Source organism: Heliangelus exortis, chromosome Z, assembly GCF_036169615.1.
Source record: "Heliangelus exortis chromosome Z, bHelExo1.hap1, whole genome shotgun sequence".
NCBI classification, from domain to species: Eukaryota; Metazoa; Chordata; class Aves; order Apodiformes; family Trochilidae; genus Heliangelus; species Heliangelus exortis.
Genome location: NC_092454.1, coordinates 37,044,483 through 37,071,168, shown reverse-complemented (window position 1 = coordinate 37,071,168; position 26,686 = coordinate 37,044,483). Strand labels below are relative to the sequence as shown.

Here is a 26,686-nt window from a genome sequence, read left to right as displayed (position 1 = left end):
ATATGAAAAATTAATGGTCACATTAAAAAAAAAAAATTAGAAAATAAACATAAGAGTCATCTAAGAGACAAAATGAAGGAAAAGTCAAACAAAACCTTCTAGCTTGTATCTCGTGGCCTAGATATTTCAGACCAGATTCAACATTTTTTTTCCCTCGGCACACAAATTGTATTATGAGTTAGAAAAATCAGACCTTTTCTCTCACATTCAAATAATTAACAGTAAAAAACTTAGAGGTTCTTCAGATAATTTAATACATGTTGTCCGTAGGCAGCAAAGCTTCACTTTGAACAAGATCCTATTACTGTAGATTTAAGTCAAGCCTTGATGTTCCAGTAATGCATTTTTTAATGTGTTTTTCTAGTTTCATAGAAGGTTAGTATTCCTGCTTAATGAGAGATCTAGCTAGCAGCCCTCTGCTCATTTATTTCTAATAGACAGAGTGTCGTACCTACTGTATAAAGGTTAAAGGTTTCTGAAAAAAGATTGGTTTTGCTTTGTAGTATTGATTGATATGCCAGCTACTCAGAGCAAGGTGATAGTATTTTTCTATTTCCACTGCAGTAGACTCTGTTGTTCTAAAATAGCTGTATTTTTTCTACTTCAGTGAAGGGGCTTAGGGAAACATCTTTATTTGCTTCTTTCACATACGGGGGCAAATAATGGTAGTAATACCTGTTCTAATTCTGAGGAAATAAATGCAGGAGCAGTGCAGTGGGTGTGTGACAGCTGTGGATGGCAGAGGACTTAGCTGAGAGTATGCTAGGACCCCAGGATATTATTTTCCTTCTAGATTCTTTCTGCTGGAGAAAGTCCTTCTTGACATGGGAGGAGGTGTGGTTATATGAGTGCAAATCTGTTGCCAAGGAGCTGACATGAAGCTGGTGCTTGGAAAGGAGCATCTTACCTGGTCCATCCTGGCGTCCTTGCAGGATCATGTCCTACATAGTGTTTCCTGTGCTGTGTTCTAGTTGCAGAAGTGTCCATTACCAGCAGAAGTGTCCATTGTCCAACAAACCCATTTAAGCAACTGTTTGTGGGCAAGCAGGGGGCTTCTCTACATCATCAAGGAAACTAGTGAAATAAACTGATTAGAAGAACAATAAATAATCTCATTGAAGTAGGCTGCACTGGAAGCCTCTGTTTTCCTATTGCTTAATGAAAGGAGGAGGAAACATTCTGTGAATGTTTAGGAAATTATTTCAGAACGCTGAAAAAAATTAGAGTCTTTAAATTTACTTTTTTTCTAGTCATGTACCCGCTTCACCATGAAGTCCAGTATGGGTTATATATTTTGTCTGTACTAGCAATACTTGCTTCTTTCTTTTTAATAAGCACTTCAGTAAAAATTACTATCCGTAAGAGGGTGACCACCATGTCACGCATCTGAGGCAAATGTGAGAGCAGGGAGTGAGACTGCATGAAAGGTCTGTGGGTGAATGTAACAGATGAGTAGCACATCCCTGGGAAATGTGCTGAATCCTTTTAGTGGTAATTTTTATTTTTTACTAATTAAACTCTTCTGAACCCCCATGGCATCCTTTTTTGTACATCAGGAGCGTCCCTGCTCAGTTTCGTGTTCAAACCTTAAACTCTTTTTAAATTTAAACTTTGGAAGAATATGTGCAGAAATCAGGAAAACACCAGGACGAGCAGAGCCGTGAAGTCTGCAAAACTTCATGGGCCACTGAGCAACTACCCTACCTTAACTCACTGTTTATTTTTTTCCATACGGGGGCTATATATAAGGGAAAGAACTGCCTTTTTGTATATGTGTCATTGAGGTAGCTCAGTATCTAGGAGGTTGATCTAGATAATTAATTTTGATTCTCTGCAATTATTTTCCTTTTTCAAAGAATCACTGAACTGTCACAGTTGGAAAAGATCTCTAAAATCACTATGCCCAACTTTAAAAGTCCTCCCTCCCCCCAGTTAAAATACATACATCAATATCTCTATCATCCACTAGAGCATGTCCTGAAGTGCCTCCACTACAAAGTTTTTAAATACCACCAGATGACTCCACCAACTTCCAGGGCAGCCCATTCCCTTGCCTGGCTACTCTCTCAGTAAAAAAATCCTTCCTAATACATAGTCTAAACCTCCCCTGGTCCAACTTTCAGGCCATTTCTTCTAGTCCAATCATTGTTCACTTGAAAAAAAAAGTTTCTACTCATTCCTCTTTTGATGGCCATTCAGGTTTTATTTTTTTTTCAAGAAACATATTTTGCTTTAAAAATCGGTGAATGAGCAACAGCTTAAGAGCTGGAGAAGAGAAGCTATTTCTGAACAGAAAGAGCAGGAAAAAGAGCAGGACATGATGGAAGATGTAAACCATGCACAAGTGTGGCTTTTTTCCTTAGCAGGCTTGGATGTTATTCATTAATTTGTTATTTATTCTGATATGTAAGTTTTGATTCTTGCTGACAGAGTTACCGTTAATGTGTATTTATATAGTTTCTATTTGTATGGTATTTTGATCACATTTAAAATCCTGGTGCTTTGGAAATCTTAAATATAACTCTTCTTTAGACTAAATTAACTTAAATTAGAAAAGCATTTTTAAAAGAACAGCTGAGAGTAGTATCTAATAAAAGTCTTGCCAGAGCAGGGGGAAGAAGCAGAGGGTAAGATATCTTGGTTTAAGCCTCCCCCAGAATGCTTTGGCTAACACTCTTCAGATCCAGCGAAGAGGCAAAAGCAGTAGTTTTCTATAAGATGGCATTCTTAGGTGAATTTTGGGAGGACAGGTACTGCCTCCACTTTTGTAAAAGGAAATAGGTACGTTTTGCGTGTTGTGTGTGGGGAGCTGAGAGGTTTTTTTCTTCTCTTTTTTTAACAGCTTTCTCACACCAGCTTTTTTATAGTGATGGAGTAACTTGAGTTGGAAAGGATCCCTAAATGCCATCTGATCTAAGCTCTGCTCAAATCGGGTGACTAAGATGAGGGCTGCACATGCCATGTTTGTAGCTCTTGGCTTAATAAAGCGTGATGCTCTGCAGCCAAAGCACCTTTCCTCTCCCGGGTGTCAGATACAAGCATGTGCAGAAGGTTTTGCTCACCACCCTGTTGGGATGCAAGCCTTCCTCCCACCTGCTCTCCTCCTCAGCCGGCTGAGCCCCTGGGGTGCTGGGAGTGTAGGGGCAAAGAGTTCCCCTCCTGTGTGAGGGGAACAGTGGCTGCCTCCTGATGGGTGTTAGCTTTTAAGCCTCTCCTACCATAGTCATTCTACCCAGGAAAGAGCTGAAATGGAAGTGTATTTCCTCCATTAGCTTAATCAATGAAGTGATGATTTTTTTTTTTTTTTTAATTGGATTTTTAATATAATCAAAAAGGAGGAGAGTAATGTCCATAAATTTAGAAAACATGTTTTTGTGTTGAATTATGTTGGAACCGTTTAAAAATTGGAGCACTGTTTTTGAAAAATGAAAGAAATATTAAGCAGCTTTCCTATTAATTATGTGTGGTGCTGTTTCCTGTTACTTCGAGATGAAAATCTACCCTGTAATTTTGTAGTGATCTGACAGAAGCTTGTGTTAAATAAAAGAGTCAGTGTAAAAACAGTCTGTAGCTTTGTAATTCCATTGGATCTTCTGTGGACATTTTACATACTCTTTCTACAAACTTCATGTGCATTTTTGATACCCACAGCTGTCGTACATTGTGTCTCAGGGTGATTACTGGGGATGAACCTATGGTTCTGCTCTTGCCCAAGAATTACCTTCCCCTGATGATAAATGATATAATATAATCCACTTATAAGATTGCCATGACATCATTCAGATGTTGGCATGCTTAATTTCATTTCATAATTATGAGAAAATGCCAAAGTCCTTGGAAAGCTTCTTTGTACAGGACCATGTTAGATCTGCAAGGATTGTGGGAAAGAGGTTGGAGCTGGATACCTCCTTGGCAAGGGGTTGGCCATCTGTCCGAGGGGACAGTGCTGTAATTCCTTGCTTTGGCTCTCTATTAGCTGCAACGCGTAGCCTGTAGACTTTTAATTACAGCCTTATGATAATTAGTTTTGATTGCTTATCCGTAGTTTAAAGTCTTGTCTAAGGCAGGCACTTAAATTAAAATGAGTAAATATTAAAAGCACAAGCCTAGCCTTTATACAGCTGATATTCATACAGTCAGTTTTCAAAAAGGTAGTAAGTTCTCTGCTCCATAAATTATTGCCTTCTGCTGATTCTCTAGGACTTAAACTTCACTGAGCAGCCTTTTTGTGCAAAGGCAATTTTTAAATGCCACATTTCTGGTATGCAAATTCGTATTTTGTTGAAGATATTTTTCCTTCAAGTTTTTCCAGGAAGATAATGACTTCTTCAGTGGAGGTCCAAAGGTATATATATATATTTATTTTTTTTTTATTTTTTTTTTTTTTTTTTTCTTTTCTTTTCTTTTTTTTTTTTTTTCCTTTCCAGCAGTGGCATCCACAGGCGCTTAGTTGCAGGGTCATATACATAACATTACATACACTAGATAAGACTGGGTAACAAAGTAGCACAAGCAGCAGTAAGGTAAGAGTTATTTTTTTATTAAGAAACAGCACTTCAGTTATGTGGAAAAAAATTTGAAGATTAGCCTCTTCCAGCTAGGTGCTGTAATTTAATTTACTCTGCCTGTTGAAGACTTTCCCTCTACATGGCAGGGATCTTGTGGCTTCATAGCCTTTTGCAGTATCTCTGACAATTATTACAGCATAGTTGCATAAAAACCCATCTGGCATCCTTTTGGCGTTGGCCTTTCAGATGTAATGAAGTGCTGAAGAGTGGCCATACCTGGTTCTGGATAAAACTCACTGCTTTAGTGGCTTTGAGAAGAATCTGATGAAGTCTTTGGGTGGATTTCCTCTGTCTTCACCTGACACCTCAAGAGGGTTTCATGCTAGGGAGAGAAGACATGCACATTTTAAGTTATCCCATCTTTCAAGTATGAAGTGGTGTGCTGTGCAGTCACCTCTTTTTATTCATACTTAGTTTGATGAGCATGGGAGACATGGCTGAAATATGCTGATGGGTTTTGGGAGGGAAGACTTCTTGCAGGTATGAGTCACTCAATGGAAGCCAGTGGTCTGTTGCTGCAGCTTCCCTGGAAACCCAGACATTTTCCACTGGTGCCAACTAACAAGGAAAGGGCCTTGTGGTCAATCTGTTCAGTGGAAATAGTCTACAGGTGACGTGTATGTAAGAAGAGTACAGGAAAGGGAGGGGTCTAGTTGGTTTTTTTTCTCCTATGAGGACAAATTGGGGAGCTGTAAATGGGGAAAAGTTTCAGTCACCTGTTAAGGCAGTGTCGGGACCTTTCATAAGTTTGGTGTCAGGAGTGGGTTATTTAGGAAAAAAATAAAACTGACCTGAGACTTTCAGTTGTGCATAGTTCTGTGTTCAGGCAGGTCAAACTAGCCCTTCCTGAAGCCTTGCAGGCACTGTGGCAGTACAGCCTTGTAAATTATTTCAAGATCAAGACCACATTTTACCATTAGTCTTGACTAAAGTAGTTGGAGCACAGATTATGCTTTACTAAGCAAATAATTATCAACATGGGATTTTCCATGCCATTGCTCTTTAAAAATCTCATCTTTTTTAGAGAAGAGAAGCAGGGAAGAGACTTTGAGTATTCTTCTGTTGCATTTTGATGGCACAGCACGCGAGTTATCTCATGCTTGCTGTAGGCAAGCCAATGCCAAATGCATAACAAGGACTTAGTGTACAGTACAAGAACTACCTGCTGTTCTACCTGATAAGATCCCAAGACCACATCTATTTAAAAGCAAAGCTCATGAAACATGAACTTTTTTTACCAAGAGGGAGGAATCCTTGTGGAGATTTCCACCATGCATTTATTATCCAATGAGGAAATCTTCTGGCTGCAGTCCTGTTTAAAGAGCAAATGCATGGATGAACATGCTAATCTTCAAGTGTGTAAATCTAGAAGCCATTTTCTTCTAAGGAGAGACAAATGCCTTGGAAGTTTAGTCTTTTGTTCTGTTGCTTATCAGCTGTGATACCCTTTCCCTGCGTTCATTTTCTAAATTCTCTGTTAGTGGCTCGTGTATCTATTCTTGCTGATGCTTGTAGCTTACCAAGCAGTGAAACGGAGAACTGGTAAGATTTTTGACACTTCCACTTGTAAGGAGGTATTTGAGTGTTAGAAGCAAATGTGGAATGAAATTCTACCAATTTCAGTTTGCATTTTATGAGATGGTGGTAGTATTGTTGCCAGTTTTTGTCTGTCAGTGATTTTTTTTTTAATATTTCCAGGGTTATCATTACGATTGCAGATTCTTCAGTCTCAGCCCCAGGTACCTTAGAGGCAACCTTCCTGGGTGCTAGTTTTTTGGGGTTTTTTTTTCTAACCTTAAGTGTAGCATGTGAAAATTTAATTTCTTCTTGTGAGACACAGCACTAACATCCTTCATCTCTGTTGTCACGTACACTGCACTTGCAGCAAGATCTGGAAGGTAATCTCAGGTACACATCCTGCATCTGGTGCTGGTATGTATCTCTTCTAGTTTTTATTTGGGTACCGTGTATTTTAAATGTCTTTGAATTGTTTGTGGTGAGGACTTAATAATCTTCTTTTTTCTCTTCCCTCCCATCTGTATCTGGTTTGTACGTCATGTCATCGTGTTTTCCACTTTTCTCCTTTGCCTTAGAAGGCTAATTCTTCCTCCTCTAAATGTAATCCCATTCATGAGGTCCCAGTTTGTGTGACATATTCCTAAGAAAAAGTAATGATTCGATAGTGTGGTTTTTGTCTGCAAGGGACTGAGGTTAGAGAAAAAGCCTTTGCAAAGGATCTGTTGAACCTGTGGAAGACACTTGGGGAGAGAGTTGAGTGAGTTCATGCCTGGGTCTGCATTTAATCTAGAAAATATGTTTCAGAAAAAAGATAGCTCTACTGGAAATTACAGCAGAATCATGGACTGGAATAATGGGAAAACCTTAGCGCTTGAAAATTGGCATATGCTTCACCATTGTGATAGAAACACCTTCACAGTCCACAGTTTGGAGCCAGTAGCTCACAGCATCCAAATAAATCTTTGTATCTTCATGCAGAGGGCGATTATGATTTTGCATAGCTGGTGCTCTAGACGTGGGGAAAGCCATTCCATTTTCTGTGGCCTAATGAGTTTATGGCCAAAGAAAGAAACTTTTCTTAATTTTATATATACATATATACATATACATATATATATATTTTTTTTTTTTTATTAGCACTGAATGTATTCTTGGGGTGTTACCTGTATGTAGGTTGATCAGATGCCATCTGGATTTCTTTTCATGGAATCACAGAATGTTAGGGTTTGGAAGGGACCTCGAGACATTATGGAGTCCAACCCCCCTGCCAGAACAGGGTCACCTGAAGTTGGTCACACAGAAACACATGCAGGTAGGTACTGAATGTCTCCAGAGAAGAAGACTCCACAACCTCACTGGGCAGCCTGTTCCAGTGCTCTGTCACACTCACAGTGAAAAAGCTTTTCCTTTTGTTTACACAGAACGTCCTATGCTCCGGCTTGTGTTTGTTGCCCCTTGTCCTGTTGTTGGACATCAGTGAGAAGAGCCTGGCTCTGTCCTTCTGACCCTTGCCCTTTACAGAGGTCTAATATGTTTCTAAGGAGGTTGCCCCCCAATCTCCTCCAAGATGAAGAGCCCCAGCTCCCTCAGCCTTTCCTCATAAGGGAGATGTTCCACTCCTTTTATCATCTTGGAGGCTCTGTGCTGGACTCTTTCAAGCACTTCCCTGTCCTTCTGGAACTGAGGGGCCCAGAACTGGACACAATATTCCAGATGTGGCCTGACCAGAGCAGAATAGAGGGGGAGGAGACCCTCTTTCGACCTACTACCCACCCCCCTCCTAATGCACCCCAGGATGCCATTTGTCTTGGCCACAAGGGCACATTGTTGGCTCATGGTGATCCTGTCCACCCATCCCCAGGTTCCTTTTCTCTCCACTGCTCTCCAACAGATCAGTTCCCAACCTATACCAGTACCTGGGGCTGTTCTTTTACCACACCAGTAAAAATGCTCAGTGAATTACAGAAATAGGTCTTGGTGTGATGGGTGTGGACACAGTTTTTCTTGTTATTGTCTGTATGTCAAGTACCTGGAATTTATGCAGTGATTGGTAAGCAAGGGAAGTTACCCCATTGTTGCTGCAGTGATAGTGGCAGCTTTCTGTGAGGGTCTGTGTGGTTATATTAATCAGGAATAAATGGATTTCAGAAGGAAACTTTCTCAATTTTACTTGGTAAACCTTATGCTGTGAAGAAAAGAATTATAGTACCTTTGAGCAGAAATTGCATTAGTCTATCCTGTGAAAATCACATCAGGTTTTGACATCAATAAAACCGTATTTTCTTGCTCAACTCTTTGAATTTAGACATGACAGAAGTCCAAGGTTAGTGGTTTTGAATGCCTCATATGAGAAGATTTTTTTTTCTTTGCCAATTTTTTTATGTATTGAAGAGAGACAGCAAGGAACACAGGGACTGGGTTAAGGATAATGTTAGAATCTTAATTGCAAGCTTCCATTTCGGTAGCTTAACTTACTATTAAAGCTCTTTGCTTTAAAAGAACCTATAAACATTTGGTCTGTGCCTGAGCTGTGTATCTCTTGCAGCATGGGTTGTTTGTCTTGAAATAAATAACAAAGGGATATTCCAAGTGTGGGAATTATGCCTCATAATTGGAGAGGACTGAAATGTTATCTCCCTTTTGTTAATAAAGGGAAGTAATTTTCTTAATTGAAAAGTCCTGGCTGAAGCAGCAGGAAACAAAGCTATGTATGGCAAAGAGGGCTTAAGTTTGAATGGTGGGGCAAGATACACAAAGAACTAAGTGTTGGAAAAAACAGCTTAATGCTGGGGTCTACTAGACTGTGAAATAGTCTTCCAGGGAGTGAGAGAAGATATGTTTTTGGAGAAATGAATACTCAATGGTGCAAGGGCTTCAACAGTACTGTACAGACAAATCCTTAACTTGAATAATCCCTTTCTGAGGGATTTTGATGTGGCTTTGCTTTTCATGATCCAGGATGACGTCATCCTTGAATAAGCAGATTTTCTTTTCTTTTGTTTTTTTGTTTGTCACCAGATGTAGTTTTCTGATAGTGTTTTGTTTTGTTTTGTTTTTCCATCAGAACAACCATTTTGTGATGTGCTAAATTTTGTCCGTTTTAGTTTTACTCCAGCATTCTATGACTCTTCTGCTGGTCAGCTGCTATATATTTAAAGTTTGACTGAAGTACAGGACAGTTTAGAAATGAACATTAGTGCCTTTGATCCTTGCAAAAGAAGATCAGAAGTTACTGGTGAATCAGTATCAACTGTCTCACTATTGATCATAGTGTACTCATATATGATTGTGCTTTGTAGTGATTTTTTTTTATTCCTTTGCAAGTGTGATGCTTTGGTCAGGTGTATCCTGTACATGTGTCTATCTTCAATGTAATTCCAAATGTGACCACAGTTTGTGCTACTTGCTTTTCCTCCCTTAAAATAAAGTAGTAAAATCTGCAGAGAAATCAGCTTACTTGTAAGGATCAGATACATGCACAGTGGGTGGCAGACAGAGTGCAATACAGGCTCCAAAAAGAGATGGAGAGAAAAATAGTAATGCTGTACAAGTACCCTCAATGAAATGGTGTACAGCATGGGTAGGGGATTAGCTGATCTTTTTGAGAGTGATAAAACTGAGAAGTGTATTCTAAAAGTTAGGGAAAACTGTGATAATAATGCTGTATTAACTGAAACACTTCTAGGGAGTATGTTTGGAAATTATTTATAGGATTTGAGAGTTAATATGGATCAACAAAGAGTTTTTTAAGTCCTGGTGGTAGAGTATTTTACTCCCAGGGAAACTGTCATTTCTAGCTGAGGTGTCTTTGATTGCCACAGCTGGCTATCAGAAGAAGGTGCTGTGTGTGCACAAACCTTGGTAGCTGTAAAGATGAAGTAGATTATATGATTAAAAATGCCTTCTGCTGTTCCGGAATATCTTCTCTCCTTGCTTCTCCATTGTAGGCCCAAGGATTCTCTTTGTTTCTTTTCTCCAAACCTTGTTTCCTCTGCTCTTACAATCTGGCATTGCAGCAAATGCTCATTAATAATTGAAGATGGATTTTTTTCTATAGACTGTTGCTGTCTCTGTGATTTTATGACATTCTTTGTCATGCACCCACATTGACTCATTTTACCTATCACTGCAATACCTTCAACACACAAAGCAGGCAGTTGAGCAATCATGATCCATTGTAGTACGGGATCAAAAGGCAATAACTAAGCATCAATCCTGACTCCACTCAGAGGTGAGGTTCTGATTGCAAATGGTGTGATTGCAATTGTGTGGAACTGCTGCTGTGGTTTCAGTGCCACTCAGAATTGAGAAAATTATTGTGCTGCGTTTCACTGAATTACTGGATTCCTTGAATGTATTTTACTTGCAAATATTTAATGGTCCAGCAGACCATCAGAATAACACTGATTTTTTATTTTCAGTAAAATCAGAACATATAATTATGTTGTGACTGTTTTAAGCCTTGGGCTTGCTATTAAGGCAGTTCACAGCCTTCCATCATTTTTGGTTGAATTCCCTGTGGTTTGTGCAAATTTTGAACTTGTATTCGTATAATGTGGAAAGTGCTACAAATACCTGGAAATGAAAAAGATTTCCAAGTGCCCTTCTAATTCTTTCTTTCTATGTAGCACAATGAAAAGACAACAAAAAAAATCAAACCCAAAAAACCCCCAAAACAACAAACTGAAAAATCATTAAGGTGACACTGTTGCTTCAATGTTGGGAGGCTAAGGATAGAAATAATGAAGCAGTAATCCTCACTACAGGTGGGTGATGGCCTTTTTTGTTTAAACTAGCACTTTTAAAAATTTTGATAATAGTTATTAGGTTGCATGCTTCTGTTTGCATTTTCACTAACTACTTGCTCTAGAATAGCTTCTAGAAACACCCCACAGAGATGAATATACTGGTGTTTTCTGATAAAGGCATAGGCTAGCAGAGTGTAGCATTATGGAAGCCCTGGAAAGCAGCTGAGGCTATGCTTTTGAGCTGTGACATCCATAATCTTTGGGGTGGAAATTAGTAAGAGTAACAATGTTCTTTCTGAATTAATTTGAGGTATTTTCTGCCTGGGGATGCCAGGATTTCAAATCCTCGGGAATTTTAAAATGTAAGTGCATGAGTAGGAAATAGGAACTAGTTTCAAAGATCCGTGGACTTAGCAGGTCTCACTGATCTGCTTCCAGCATAACTAGCCAAGTCCCAAACAATGATTTTTCACTTGCTCCTCTAATGTAGAAGAAATAATATTTTAAGTGGGGAAACAGCAGTCCAAAGGCATCTGATTTAAATCTGTAGTTCTGCTGTAATCCTATCACCGACACAAAGCAGTATTCAATTTTGTGGAGTTACATTTATTTAGAATCAGCTGCAGGTCTATACTTAGTATTCAGTCCATGTGTTTGTCACTCTCAAAGGCACACGTGAGCTGAGGTGGCACTGAGGTATTGTGGACATCTCTGGAGGACACGCCTGCATTCTATTTGGAAGCAATTTTGCTACCGAAATTTCCACATTTCTGTTTAACTCTTTTTTTTTCAATTTTATTTTCTTATTTTTCTCATTGTAATCTGTGTGCTGTACTCTAGACAGGCTTGCACTCTTTAAAAATGAGAATAGCTTGGATTATTAGTGATGCTTTCAAAAGATTTTTATGTTTGGGTTTTTTTTTTGTTTTGTTTTTGTTATTTTGGTTTTTTTTTTTTTTTTGGAGATTATTGGGCTATATGGTAAAAACAAATAAACAAAATCTACCACCAGCAAAAATCCCACAGCCCAAACCCATAAACTAGTCAATTTTGATTCTGTTTTAAAGCAATTTTATGTTATTAAGGTATTTTGTTATGAGCAGGTAAAAATGGTTCTCCTGCAATGTACAGGTTTATGAAGCTTGAGCGAATTAAAAAAATAGTTTTCTTTACAAATCGTATTTATGGTAATATAGATAAGGTGAAAAAATACTCTAAATCAATAGATGTATTGTAGTTTCCATGTAAAAGATTGTTTTAAATTGCCTACCTTTAGCAGTGTGGATGTGTTTTTTCAGAAGATGTATAGAACTTTCCAAAACCTTTTAATTCGTGTGTTATTCATTTATTTCCAAGTTTCCACACTATTTAGACAGTTTTTCTCCCATTAATAAGGATCATGAGTGTTCACGGTGCAGGATTCTTCAGTCTTTTTTCCAGGGTGACAGAATGTATGGGTTAACACAAAAGCCAGTAACAAAATCCAGCCAGTAATGAAATCCAACATACATTTTTGGGATTGAAAAGCCACTCCTTAGCCTTGTCTTCTGGCTGCATTTTTAACTTCTTCTCAGGAAAATGGCTTTTCAAGGAATTGCCACTACTAGCTCTGCATTTCTGTATTTGAGAAGTGTACTTGTGCAGTTACTCCTACGTTTAATCTTTTGGTTTCTGTCACAGTTTGTTCTCATCTGGTAGTATTGTCAGAACCCTCTGAAGTTCAATGGGCAGGCTGCCATAATTGGAAGAAATCAGTCCTGCAGCAGAGCCAAGCAGGAGCATCATCTATTGAAGAAATGGATTCTGTATACACTGGGAAGGTGATAAACTTTTGGGTAGTATCATGTTTGAACATTTTTGTAGACTATCTTATACTAAACTTGCAGCTGATGAGGTTAAGCTTCATGGGGAAGCTGTGGAAGGGACAGACAGGTCTTGTAGCTCTCATCAAGGCCACCCTGTAAGTGACAGGTGGGTGCAAGGTTTTAAGCATGGGTGTGGAAGTGCTGCTTTGGAGAAGAGCTTCTGTGAGATGGCTAGATATTAGGTTAGGTATTAGAAAGCATTTCTTTATGGAGAGGGTGATCAGGCATTGGAATGAGCTGCCCAGGGAGGTGGTGGATTCTCCATCCCTGGAGGTTTTTAAGAAGAGACTGATGTGGCACTCAGTGCCATGGTCTGGGAACCACAGTGGGAGTGGATCAAGGGTTGGACTTGGGTTGATCTCAGAGGCCCTTTCCAACTCAGATGATTCTGTGATTCTATGATTCTGATGGCCTGGGAACTGGGTGGGACCCAAAGCCAGGACTGTTTAAGTGAAGAGAGTCTAGTACTGGGGATCTGTGTGAGGTACTAAAGACAGCAACAGAACTGCAGTTCCCTTGGTGCTTTGGGGAAGAAAGCCTGTAAAGAATTAATCAACACAAGCACACAAGGAGCCTGATTTTCTTAAGGTTTTAATGAGTCTGCCTTTCTTTTATGCCTCAGTTACTTTCTTATCCCACTCCCTATATCATTACTACACATCTCCCAAGAAACCCATGAATTTGGTCAAGAAGCAGAAGAGGCAGAGGATAAGATGAGGGGGGAGGCTGCTGAGCTGCTGTCCTGGTCATGCCCACACGTCAGTCTGCAGCCACTGACAGGCTTCTCACCTTGCCCCTACTGGGAGGGTGAACCAGCAAGCTTAAAGCAAGCTTCTAGTTTTTGAGACTCATAAAGTAAGTTTGAACTTGGCCAGTGGCTAAAAAGTTAAGGATGAGCAATAAATAAATGCTTAATCACTTTAAAATATTTTTTGTGGATTATTAACCTAATAAAAGAACCTGCCTTCCAGGCTGCTTCATCACAGAGTGGGAAGGGGTAGTTTGTATAATATTGGGCACAGGCTGTAAATCTTACAAGCTTGCGTGGTTCTCTTGTTTCTTCTTGCTAAATGGTAATTGAAAATTGCAACATAATGTGTTAAATCTTCAGTGAAGCTTTAATAATGTCTATTCATTTTTGTTTCAGTAGCATCAACTTCTATAAAAACATTATTTATACTTCTCATATGTGATAGTCTCTCCACAAAACTGCTCACATATAGATAAATGAACATTCGTCTGGTGTTTATTTTAAAAGAAGTTCTTTCTTGCTTATGGCATTGGTGAACACTTGTGTTAGCCTGGGTTTTGTATCCAATTTTAAAGGGTTGATATTGTATTAAGTATAGATTTTTGGATTAATGCACTAATAATGGATTTAAAATGTTTTGCTTTTAAAAAATAAAATTTCTTTTGTAATTCTGAATACACCGTGTATCAGACCATGACTACTTCTTTTTCCTTTTTTATTCCCATTTTTCTTTCTCACAGAAAGTTTTTGTGATTAATTCAATAAACAATTACTGAAGGAGATTATTAGAACTCTTATATAGCTTTTTGTGGTTTCAGCACTTGTAATCATGCAGTTGCAGTGATCTTTCATAAAAAGATAATGCAGTTAGTAATATTTTTATTTGCACATTTTTGTACAAATTACTGTGCTCTTTAGGAGAATATTTTCTGTTACTGTGGAATATAGAACTTAGTGTTAATCAGACTTTTGCTCAAAAGTATTTTCTACTGACATTTTTCAATAGACATTTGAAATAATTTTGAATCCCTGCCATCAGCAGTAGATGTGCCACTGCTGCTGTATATGAAAAATAGTGGGTTATGAAGAGGAAGACTCATCAGCTATAAACAGGTTTGCTAGACAGTAGGCTGGTTTCATGTATGACCTCTTCACCACCATGAAACAAATTAAGCCATCAAAATTAATATATTAGCATAGCTTAATGGAAAGGGATAACATTTAGACTTTTTTTTAAATTATTTTTTTAAATTTTGTTTTCAATATTGGATAGAAATATAATAGAAATTTCTTGGATATTATTACCTGAATTGACAGATGAAAATACAGTGGATGTTTTTTATTCTCTGCAGAATAGTGATAACTGGTTATGTCTCTCACTAGCATTTTAATCCACCTTACAACAAAAAGCCAGCATGACTTTTTGTCCTTTTTCTACAATACCATGGTATTTTTGCTCTGTATGTGTCATTACTCAGACTGTGGAAGAACTCTGCCATGTTGGAAATTGCGTGGTTGCTACACAAGCTATTTACCTTCAGGGGGGAGTGTTTTTTCTGATTTGTTTTGTTAGGAGTGTAATGCTAAACTTGAGATTGAATACAAAGCTTGTTTGGATCTCAGGAGATTTTCTTTATTTTTCTAGCCTGTGCTAGCAAGGATACTAGCGAGGTGGGTATGTAGGAGGTGGAACTTCATTACCTTATTACATTACAGAAGTCAGGAATGCCCTTTCGTTGTCTTACACACCTTTTTTACAGGTTTTTTACAGCTGGAGTGCAGAAGCAATTATGTATGCTATGGCAGGATTTACTGGCTAAACTTGAACAGATACACTTTGGCCTGGTTTTCTCACATCTTCCAAGGGTGAATATTTGTTGGTTAGTGGCCTAATAAGGGATTTTTAGCTCTTAGTAATGGGAGCTCTGTGTTTTTATAGTGAAAGGATGGAGTATTGAAACAGGATGCATCAGGTTGTGCCATGTTTAGCATTGTGTGAAACTACATGGGCCTTGCATTGGTATGACACTGTGCTTTCAGAGGTTGTGAACTGTGTAACAAGGTTAAGTAGCTTAAGGAGATGCATGTGTTCTTTGTCAGTGCTGAATCAAGAGATTTATTTTGAAAAGCAGGTTAAAGATGCAAGAAAGAATCTAACTATAGTAAGTTACTGGTGTTTTTTTCATTTTTAAATAGTTTTTAAAATTTATTTTTATTTTATCAGTGTAAGATTTTACTGATCTGTTGCATCTACATTTTTTTGTTCTGCTTTCTGAGGGATAATTGTTCAAAGACTCTTGACTGTTTTGACAATTTTGGCAATACTTTAATTTTTCTTTTCCTTTGGTGTGAGGTACAAATGCATCCTTGTACAGCAAGTCAAGTAAGCTTTTTTTGCATGGGTTTTTAAAATATGATTTTAAGTGTAATATTTTCCTTCTCTTTGCAGAAGGTTTCCTGATACACTTCTGGCCTAGATTTATTGATTTGTTTCAGTGACAGTGAAGAGAGGGAAGGGGAGAATTCCACTTTGTGCATCGTGTGAGATTCATTTTGCTCTATGCCATAAGACATATTATGCAAACTACAGAGAGGAATCTGGTAAGTCACTGTTGAAATGGAAGCCTTCATCAGTGTGGATTTTGTCAGCAGTACTCAACATTTTCATTGCTGGTGTGAAAACTAGAGATGCAACATCCTGGGAAGGCCGACCAGGGTGTTGGAAGACAGAAAAATAATCATGATGAGCCTTCAGAGGAGGAGGAGAGGGGAGGGAGAGGGAGGTGCTCTTCAGCAGGGACTAGAGGAAGGTGCATGGTGCTGCTGTGAGGGAGCAGGAACCTCCGTGGGGGTTGCAGCTAATGGCAGTGTAAGGTGGGTTGTCAGAGTCACATCATTACTGAAAGGCAATTGCTGTACAGAGAGAACAGGAATATTGCTTTATGGGAGGCATGAGGGATGCTCAGTGAGGGCTCAGATGGTGTATCCTGTTTGGCACACTGTGCTGCAGGGTCTGAAGCAGAATATTGGAAGCCTGTAGGTGCAGAGGCAACACCATGAGCAGTGAATCCCTACTGTCAAGTGGGGGCTGTTTAGAACAAAGAAGAGAGGGTCCTAACAGGGCAATGAAGATGCTGACTTCGGGGGCAAGCAGATTGTTAAGACTGTGTCAGGCAGCATCTCATGGTACAGCTTAGAGATTGCAGAGTTCTTGGTATGCTGTCACATAAGTCTGTGGTTTGATTGCTTTTGTAGACAAAGGAGTAAAATCCCTCTACTGGAGGAGATGTAAACATTCCCCCTGCCTCCCCCTCCCCCCACCTTTATATTTTTCCTTCTCAACTTGATGTTGTAAAAAAGTAGTGCAATTTTCACAAGCCTGTTTTTTTGTGGGTTTTTTTGGTTTTTTGGTTTTTTTGGTTTTTTGTTTTTTTTAATCCCATCAGTACTCTTGATGGTTAGTTACAGCCAAATTTGAGTAGAGACCTCAAAAATAAATAAAGCCATTAATTTTTTAAAGAAATTGTGGTCATGTAATGGGATAATGCATTGACTTTTTATTTGAGAAGAAAACAAGCTGAACTCATATATAAATCTGGCAGTTGCCAGGTGACTAGACAGCTGTGAGTATTTGATAACTCTTGCTTATGTAGCCCTTGACTGTTTTTAGATCTTTCTGTTTCTTGTCTGATAAGGATTTCTTAATGTGTTAAAAATAACTTTGTTATAACAGAAAATGGTTTAGAAGACAAGGAATAGAAAGCCATAGGGATTTGAGCTTCTTTTAGTTTAAACCAGAATTGCTTTAATTTATGAAGCAGTAATCTCAAGTGCTCACAGAAAGACTATCTCAATACCTACTGTCCTGGTTTTATGACTACATTCATAGCTCTTGACTCCATCCATTTTTTTTTTTCCTTTGTAGTGATAAGATTTCATATGTAATCTGTAGTAGACAAGATATGAACCACGTTTGTGTTTTGGAGAGTATCAGTGGCTTTATCAAAATTCTAACTGGTGATTTCCAGTATATAATTTAGATGCTGAACTGAAATCTTACGCTGTATCTTCAGGAGGCATCTGAAAAGAAGGTTTGTTTAGAGTTCATGGTTTTAAGTGAGTGCTGTAAATGCAGTGTTATGGCTGCTTGTTCACTAGTGTTTTAAACCTGTTAATTTGTATGCTTTGTTGAATGCTAGATGTCTCCCAAGCTGGTTAGAAATTTTAACACACTGGAGCATTTTTTTTTTTACATGGGTAGTATGTAGGTGGAGTGGAAGGAGTCTGGCCTTCTTGCTTTTCACAGGTCGATGTGAAATCCCAGGAAGTTCAGACTGGCTGAGCCTCTTTCTCTCTCTCATTATCTGAAGCTTCTACACTTGTCATACCTGAAGTATTTTCTCCTGACAGGGATACTGTGTGGTTGGTAGCCTGACAAGAGGCTTTGATTTATGGTGGAGCATAAATCAGGACTGGACACATTTACTCTGTGGGCTGTGATTATGGCTTGTTTCTTGATGGTTTCCTTGCTTCCTCTGAATGCAAGTTCTGTGATGCAATTTAAAACAAGAGTAGATGGTTGCAAGTTATTAGTGTCAAAGCCACAACTGAATCCTGGAGTTATCAGTTCTGGAGTCTGATGTTGCTGTTGCTCAGTTTTGCTGGGTGTTGTCTAAAACCAGCACTGGTCTCTTTTTGCTTACTGAGTGAATCTACATTAGGGAAAATGTCCAAGATAGTTCCCAGAGGAAATGAAAAAAATTGAAGGAGATTGCTTGGGTACGAAATACTGTCATATCTCTGAGTAATTGAGAATAGCAATATAATTTGGTTCATGTCACAAATGGAACAGTATGCCTGAGAGAACACAAATGGAAATTGCTTATGAAAGAAGAGAGAGAACTGCAATATGTTAGGTACTACTTTTCAAATATGATATGCAAACCCATTCTGCTCAGACTCTTATCCTATGCCTCTTTTTGTAGTATTACAGAGGCCTCAATGTAAATGAATGGGAAACATAACTAGTTTATCTCAGAATTTCTGATTGTTGAATTTCAATCCAAATTGTACCTTAGTACATCTTACTGTCTAGTGTGCTATAGTTAAATTTAGGAAAGTGTTTAAAATTGGAATTAAGTTTATTTTACTGTACAAATGCAAAACAATAATATGTCAAACCAAAACAAAGTCAATGAGTGCTAAAAAGGAGCAATCAGGAATTATTCTGATTCAGGTACAACTGTTTTCCGTCTTATTTTTAGTTTTGGGTGGTTACTGACTACACAAGTGACTTATACTGCCTGTGTTCCAGAAATTAAATTTTATTCTGGAGAGATTTGTTCTACTGTTCTGACATCTTCGGAAGGTCGTGCAGACTGAGAAAAGTTTCTCCCAGCTTCAGAAAGGTAAATGTTTCACCCATCTTCAAAAGAAAACATCAATCAAAGAAACTGCACTTGGATTAGCCTGTCTCTCCCTGGAAAAAGGTTGTAGTGAGTCCTGTTAGATCATGCCTGACCCACCTGATTGTTTCCTATAATAAAATGACCAGGACTTCTGAAAATGGGAAATCAACAGATGTTATTTACCTTGATTCTAGCTAGGTTTTGACATTGTCTCCTACAACAGTAGGAGACTGTTGTATGCAACAGTTTGGGAGGAAATCCAGATGGGTAATTTTGGATGGTTTAGAGGTTGTGGTTAATGGTTCATTGTTCATGTGCTGTCTAGAGGCCAATATCAAGAGGGGTGTCTGAGAGATGTATGCTGGGGACTTGTGTTCAGTAATCCAGATCAGAGGACAAAAGATACTTTGATAAATTTTAGCAAACAACACTACACAACTAATTGCCATGTTGGAGGGCAAGGCTGCTGTTCAGGGGAACTGAACAATAGGGACCTGATTAAATTTTAACAGGAAAAAGGCTGAGCCATGCTCCAGGGGTTGGAGAGCCCCTGACAATGAAACAGAAGGGGACAAAAGGAGACAGAGAGCAGCTCTGAAGAGACCATGAGTGAGTGTGGTGGGTTTGAGCTTGGCTGGTTGCCAGCTGTCCACCCAGCTGCTCTCATGTTGATGATCCTCAACAGGACAGAGAAAATGAGGTGAAAGAGCTCATGGATTGAGATAAAGAGTAGTAAAATCACTTATCAGTTGCTGTCATCTGTAAAAGAGAATAGATTGGGAAAAAAGTTAATCTAATTTATTGCCAATTTAAAATAGAGTAGGACGGTGAGAAACAACCACAAAAACTAAACCACTTTTTCCCTACTCCCTTCTTTCCTGGCTCAACTTCACTCCTTTATTCATGACTCCTCTGCCTTCTCCTGACCCTGTTCAATGTGGGGGAATGGGAAATATGGGAGACTGCAGTCAGTCTGTAACATCTCTGCTGCTCCTTCCTTCTCCCATGGTTCCCCTGCTCCAGAGTGGGGTCCCTCCCATGGCCTGCAGTCCTTCGTGGGTTCCTCTGTTACATGGCATGGGGCAACCCCTGCTCTCTTCTCAGAGAAGCCAGTTCCTGAAGCTTCCCTGCTACCAAAACCTTAACACCAAACCCAAATACATCCAGTCTTAGCCACTTCCAGACAGGTCTAAAAAACCTGTTGTGCACCAAAACCTCAGCCAGTCAGGGAGGCACATGTCATTGCTGCTTAAACTTACATAAGAGAGTAGCTGCTGGAAGGGAGGAGGAACAGAGACATCTGGCTGGAGGTGCAGTGATGGGAGGACACGACCCACACTGGACCAGTGTGACTCCCAAAGGACTGCAGCTCCCAGCAACCCAGGCTGGGGCTTGTTGACCCAAGAGATCACAGGTCTTGGAGGACACACACCAGGGAGAGACACCTCTGGCAGCCCATGGAGGAGCTCAAGCTGGAGGGAAGGAAATTAATCAGAAGCCAGCAGCAGTGCAGGAAGACAACTAGGAAGCAAGGAGCAGCAGAAAGAAAGCAAACAACGCTGCCTTCAGCCTCCTACATTGCCTATTACTTAGTCAGAGGAACTGGGAAGGACAAAGTGTCATGTGGTAAAAAAAGAGAGAAACTGAAGCAAAAAAGGGTGAGGAAAAGTGTTGGGCTGAAGTTGAGCCTGGAGAAGGGAGACAAAAAGTCTTCCTTAAGTGTTTGATTTTTTTCCTCAATACTCAAATCAGTAATCAGAAGTTTGTGTTAATGGGCCAAAGGTGAAATGAAGTAAAATTTCCTGAGTCAAGATTGATTTGCCTGCAATAGTTGTTTGCTGAAAATGATAAAAAGCTAGGTCCTGACATGCCTTTTATTAGTGAAACACTAAGTTGCATGTTATGAAAATGTTGATTAGCTAAATGCCTGTCTGTTAAACTGTGCCTCAGCAGTCTCCTTAGATGTGTAGCAAATGGTCAGCCTCCTGAAGTGTATGTATACAAATGCATGCAGTCTTGGGAATAAGCAGGAGGAACTGGATCTCTGTGCCCAGTTAGATAGTTATGATATCACAGGAATAACTGAAACATGGTGGAACGATCCACACAACTGGGGAATTGTGATAGAAGGCTATAGGCTGTTCCATACAGACAGGAAGGGGAAAAGAGGTGGAAGAGTCACACCCTATGTTAAGGAAAAACACTGAATTTATAGAAGCCAACTATGGTAATTGAGGTAGCCCTATTGAATGCCTCTGGGTGAAAATCAGAGGGGTCGTCTTTAAAGCTGACCATAACAGTAGGCATCTGTTACCACCCTTCAAACCAAGACTATGTGACCAATGAAGTGATACTCAGGTCAGTCAGGCAAGCTTTGGGTCGACAAAACCTGGTCTTTAACTATCCAGAACTTTGTTGGAAAAACAACACTGCAGCTCACCTGACACCAGTTAAGTTTCTGGAACGTGTACAAGGCTGCTTCCTGGCACAAATGTTGGATGTGCTCACCAGGAATGGGGCACAACTGGACTTATTACTCACTAACCAAGAAAACCTCTGTGATATCTTGATTGCTTGGGATAGTGCTGAGCACAATGGAAGTTAATTCAAGAGCAAAGGTTTTAAATTTTAGAAGAGCAAACAGGAAGGCCAGAAAACTTGTATAGAAACACCATGCTTCAGCAATTTGGTGTGTTTTCACAAGTGTCTGATGTCCCAAATCTTCCTGTACATAAAATACTGGTGTTTTAAGAACAACTACAGGTGACATTTTTTCATTGGTTCTACTGGAACTCCCATTTGAAAGCCACTGCAGAAACAACTTTTTTCTTGTCTAGTATTTTTTATACTTATTTGTCCTTTTACCAACATCATACTTTAACTCTAAAAAGGTTGGGCTTTTTCACTTCCAAGTTCTAGGGTTTTTATTTTGTTAAGGTAAATTTTGGGTTTCTTAGACTCTTCTTGCAAGGAGCTATAAGGCTTGTCCTAGTTGTATCCTTGTGCCTTGTCTCTGTGCCAGTTTGTTTTTTCTGTGAGATTCCAGGTGAGGGTCTGCCTGATCATGGTTTAGTTATGAGTTTGTCTGGTTTGCTGCTTGAATTCTGATCTTGATTCCTGGGAACTCCAAACAGAAGCAATCATGGGCTACACAGACCGAGAGAGACATCTGTATTGAGTATGTGTAACTATTTCCCTTTGGCTAATGCGTGAGGGAGCATATTGACTGCCATCTTGGATCATAAGAGATGTATTTATAGCACTTAAAGGTAATGTCTAGTTATCAAGCAATAAATCTTCAAATGCCCTGGTATAGAGGGCATTAGGAATATGCAGAAACCAAATGGTCTAAACGATTAAATCAATGAAATTAGATATTTCATTCCTCTAAATTATATCTTTATTTATTATATTTATTATCCTGGTCTTCTAGGTCCTTGAAGGTTTTCACTTTTTTTTTTTTGTTTTGGCTAGTTATGTATTTCTCTTTGTGCCTAGTAACCTTTATCCAAAGTTTAAACTTAGATCCTGTAGGAGTTTTTGCTTAATGCTGAACTTGTACATATAAATTAGAACAGAAGGGCAAAATAGCACTTGTATTCAGAAAAACAATCCTTAGTGTGCTTCTGAAGTTAAAGCCAAGGAGGAGAAGACAAGAAACTTTGATAGTATCTTTCACAATGATATGCTTAATCTGGTTCACATTAAAATACTTCAGACTGCCGGTGTTCAAGTACCTCTTCAGTCTTCCTGAGACACATCTTAAAAGTGTGTTGTGAAGATATACTTCAAATCAGCTGTAAAAAATTACAATTTTTTTTTTGGCTGATGTGTTTGTCTCATGTAGAGCTAGATGCTGTGCAATGTAATGGTCAGTCCTCAGTGGACTCTTGAATCAAGGGGAGGACCACAGGAACAGATCCTTCTGTGCAGACATGGAGACTTCCTTGGTTTTCAGCCTGGACTTTGGGGTCCAGCTTGCATTACTGAAGTCAATGTGGCTGAAGTTTACAGATGGAGAGAGGGTTTTTTTTGTCTCTCAGCTGCATTTGAGAAGTGTGAATTGGATAGGCTTGGCCTTGTAAGATTTTCATACAGCATGTTTGTCTTTCCACTGCACTCGATCAGCCTGCTAGAGTGCCTTCAACTTCTGATCTTAAATGGTTGAAATATAAGTTGTTTTCCATTTCTCCATGTGCAGTTAGTTCTGGGATCGTCTGCTGAGAAATCAAGCATGCAGATGATAACCTGGTTATCATACGCCATCACTGGAGGGCAGTGCACAAGTTTGCCTTGTGAAACAGCAGTCTGTGTTTCAGAAAGCCAGCTGGTATCCTGCTTGTTATGGTTCCACCAAAATCTAATCCCATGGGATTATATAGTTATATGAGAAGATGGGACTGATAGATGTGATTACCATTTGGAAGGAAATATCTGATCCTTTTCTCTGGAAACAAACTCTCTTAAGCTTGCCTCCCCCACTGTCCATGGAATTAGAAAATAAATCGCTTAGAACATGTTAAACCCTGATAAAATTAAAAAAAAATTAAATGGGCCATTGTGTTAAGGCCATCATAAGTGACATTACAGGGTTTTAAATCCTGTTTTAAAGTTGATGTAGTCTTTTTATATGAATTTTAAGGTGGTCTTGTTAATACAAAACTTATGTTTGAAATTTTTTTTAGACTTGGTCACCCCACTCTGGTGAGTTGAGTGGATTTAATAAAATACCATTATTAAATTCTACCAGAAGAATAATTTCATGATGCTTTTTACAAGCAATTTTTTAAAGGAAAAAGAACTGGGGTTCAAATATTTTGTAGCAGGTGACAAAACTTGCAACCACTTCTAAAGCTGTCATTGAAGCCACAGGCCATTTTCCTTGCAAAGTAGTTTCAAGATTAGATAGGCAGCATATGTGGATTAAGGGGATCAGTCTGTGTCTTTCCCTGTGAGCTTTCTGAAGAGAATCTGGGTCTGCCCTGCGGTAGGAGTGGAACTGCTGTGCTATGAAACTGCTGAGTTGCTCTCTGGCCTTAGAAGTATTTCCCATACTATGTAGGGACATTTACAAATAATTTGACTTCTTCCTGGAGTCCGTTCACTTCAGTGATGCTACAGCAAATGGGACTGCTCATATAAACTGAGAAATTCAGCTGAAAAACTTAGCATCAGTTTCAAACACAGAGCAAAACCACTTCAGCTTGCTACCAGCTATTTACTAGTTGGAGTACCTTATGATCTTGCATTACAAAGAGTGACTCAATTCACTCCATTTGTGACATGTCCTTACTGTCTCAGAAGCATACCTTAGCTCTCTCCAAGTGCTCTCTGGTTGTTTTAAAGGAAATAAAATAATTCTTTTCCTAACCTTCCGCATTTCTGTCAGGGTGCACAGAGAATTTGGTGATAGATTTTACAGTTAAATTCACACAGTCCCTCTGTATAGATATTTAAATATCTGTCAGCTGCATTATCCCTGATGAAACTTGCAGTGAAAAATTTATATCACATATAACTAATATGCTTGAGGTATGTTTGATTTAATTACTGCTGTTGGATGTGCTTGTGCTCTGATTATTTTTCACTGCAGTCAAGTAGCATGATAAATTCCTGTGTCATGCTATTTGCTTGCTATAGGTAGGGAAACTAAATGGGATATTTTATGTGACTTTCCCACTGTAACGAAGGGATTAGACAGAAAACAAGAATTTCATATTTGGAGCATCATCCCTTTCCATCTCAGTACAAAAATGATGAAATTATTACTAACTAGCACAAAGTTTATCATAGAAAGTGCTAAAGTGTTGCAGCTACCTATATCTTTTTTTTAGTCTTAATGTAGAAAATTGGACTCTTACAGTATTTCTTCAAAAAAAAGTTTCCTAGTGGCTATGGGTAGAAGTGCTTCATCTTTCTTATAACTATTTTATTTAATAATTTTTAACCCATTATAATATAAATGAAACTGATTTTTATTTAGCATGGTCAGAGCAGAGTGTTATTGCTGGCCTGTTGGGTTTACAGAGCAGGTACAGTCTTGTCCATGTCTGGTTTGATACTACACTGCTCGAAGAAAACAGATCATACCACATCTGGTGGCCTGAGGGGGGTGAAGCTGCTCCATGGCCCCATGTCCATCTAGTAGCAGGGCTGAGCCTCCCTTGGCAGTAGACACATGTACACTGCACATGTGAACACCACAGGTACCTTATCCATGCAGATCAAGTGGAGACACAGATCCCTCACACATGTCCCAGGGAGGGACCTCATCCTGCTCCTTTGTCCATAAGGTATTCCAGCTCCCAAGCACTCCTCTTGGTGGGTTTCACATCTGCACATGGAAGTTGCTCCAGGAGGGGCCCAGGCAGGATGTTACTTCCTTAGGAATCACTGTGGTTTGGGTTCCTCTCTACCACTGTGTGTCCCTGTGCTCCTCTGGGCTTGTGGAGATGGGGCTTTGATGGGCTGATGGCTCCTAGGATGGGTAGCTTGGGCATTTGAGCTTTGCCCCTGCCATTTTCTATCTGTGCTGCTTTGAGGGTGAGATTTTATCACAAAATCTCACTTTTGCATCATATAAGAACATAAGAAATAATTGCTATGTAGATACATTTCTGTTACTGCCTAGGTTTGATATTCACCCTTTAGAACAGAGACTTAAAACTCAGCTGATGTGAGCTATTAAGATGAGTATTGATTAATGAGCAGTTGTAAAAGGAAATAGGTGGAGAATCAAAATAGTTTATGCAAAATAAACTATACAGTAGGCAATCAAATGTACCAATTTACAATTTTATGATCATACAGAATGTGAGTTCTAAGGATTCATATGTGTGATTACTACTAAATTACATCTTCTAAAGACAGGCTTAAATCTATTTCCTGCCATCGCCCAAATCTCAAGATGATAAGCATGATGGAGAGTCCTGCATGTCATCAAAGGGGATTTCCTCCAGCCTCATCACCTTGGAAGACCCACCTTGCTTTTTTCTCCTTTTGATTTTGCATTTTATTCTCTATTTGTTATTTTATTCTCAAATTCTTGGTTAGTCTGGGCCAAAGTTTTCCTATACTTTGCACCTCCTTGTCTCTTTCCAAGGAAACAGACCTCTCAGAAGTGTTTGACATTGGTTCCTTTTGGCATTTTGCTACATTTATACCCAGATTTCGTATTTCATGCAGGCAATGTAGGCCTTATGTAGCATTAGCAATTAGATTGTCTCAGTGTGAGTGGCTTGGCAGCCCAAAATTCACCTATTGCTGCAATCTTAGAGTGCTTGGATTTGGTTTATAATTCTACAGTTCCTAGATATAAGTATGCTATTTTACCCCTCGATCCCTGCCCAGATTCAGGTCATCATGATCGGGTTCTTATACAGTATGTGCTGGAGCACATGCCAGAGCAGGAGGGTAACTTGTTTTTCAAATTCCTGCAGTGAGCTGCCATGTTCCTTACAAAGGCCTCAGCTGTTATGAGGCCTTGTGCTCCAGTTTGACTTATTACTCATGATTTCTTTTACATACAATTAATTTCTTACTGAAGTCTTTCTGTTCAATTTACTTGGAAATAAATGAGTGCCTTCATGGAAGATGTAGAGCCGAATCCCCTGATTGTCTTGCCTTAAAGATGTCTATTAATGTTTTAATAATCAAGAATTACTACTGTGAAATCTTCTTATCACTAACGGGGAAGTAAAGGGCCAGAAGGTTTTTCCAGACATGAATCTAGTTCATTCCTCTGTATACAGGTATGATGAATCACTTAAATCATCTTTGATTAGATATTTTTCTAGTCCCTTCTTAGGTGTCCAGATAAGGAGACAAG

General features: G+C 39.1%; 1 protein-coding gene across 3 annotated transcripts in view; it reads left to right on the top strand.

The window, feature by feature from the left end:
* Window positions 1-26,686, top strand: part of APBA1 (amyloid beta precursor protein binding family A member 1) — an 89,873-nt gene that overhangs the window by 3,200 nt on the left and 59,987 nt on the right. The window contains exon 2 of one of the 3 annotated variants that reach the window (XM_071729841.1): window positions 15,900-16,051. The exons of the other annotated variants lie outside the window; for them this stretch is intronic. The gene's annotated coding sequence lies outside the window, so the exon portion shown is untranslated. The remainder of the gene's footprint in view (window positions 1-15,899; window positions 16,052-26,686) is intronic. 3 annotated transcript variants of the gene reach the window in all.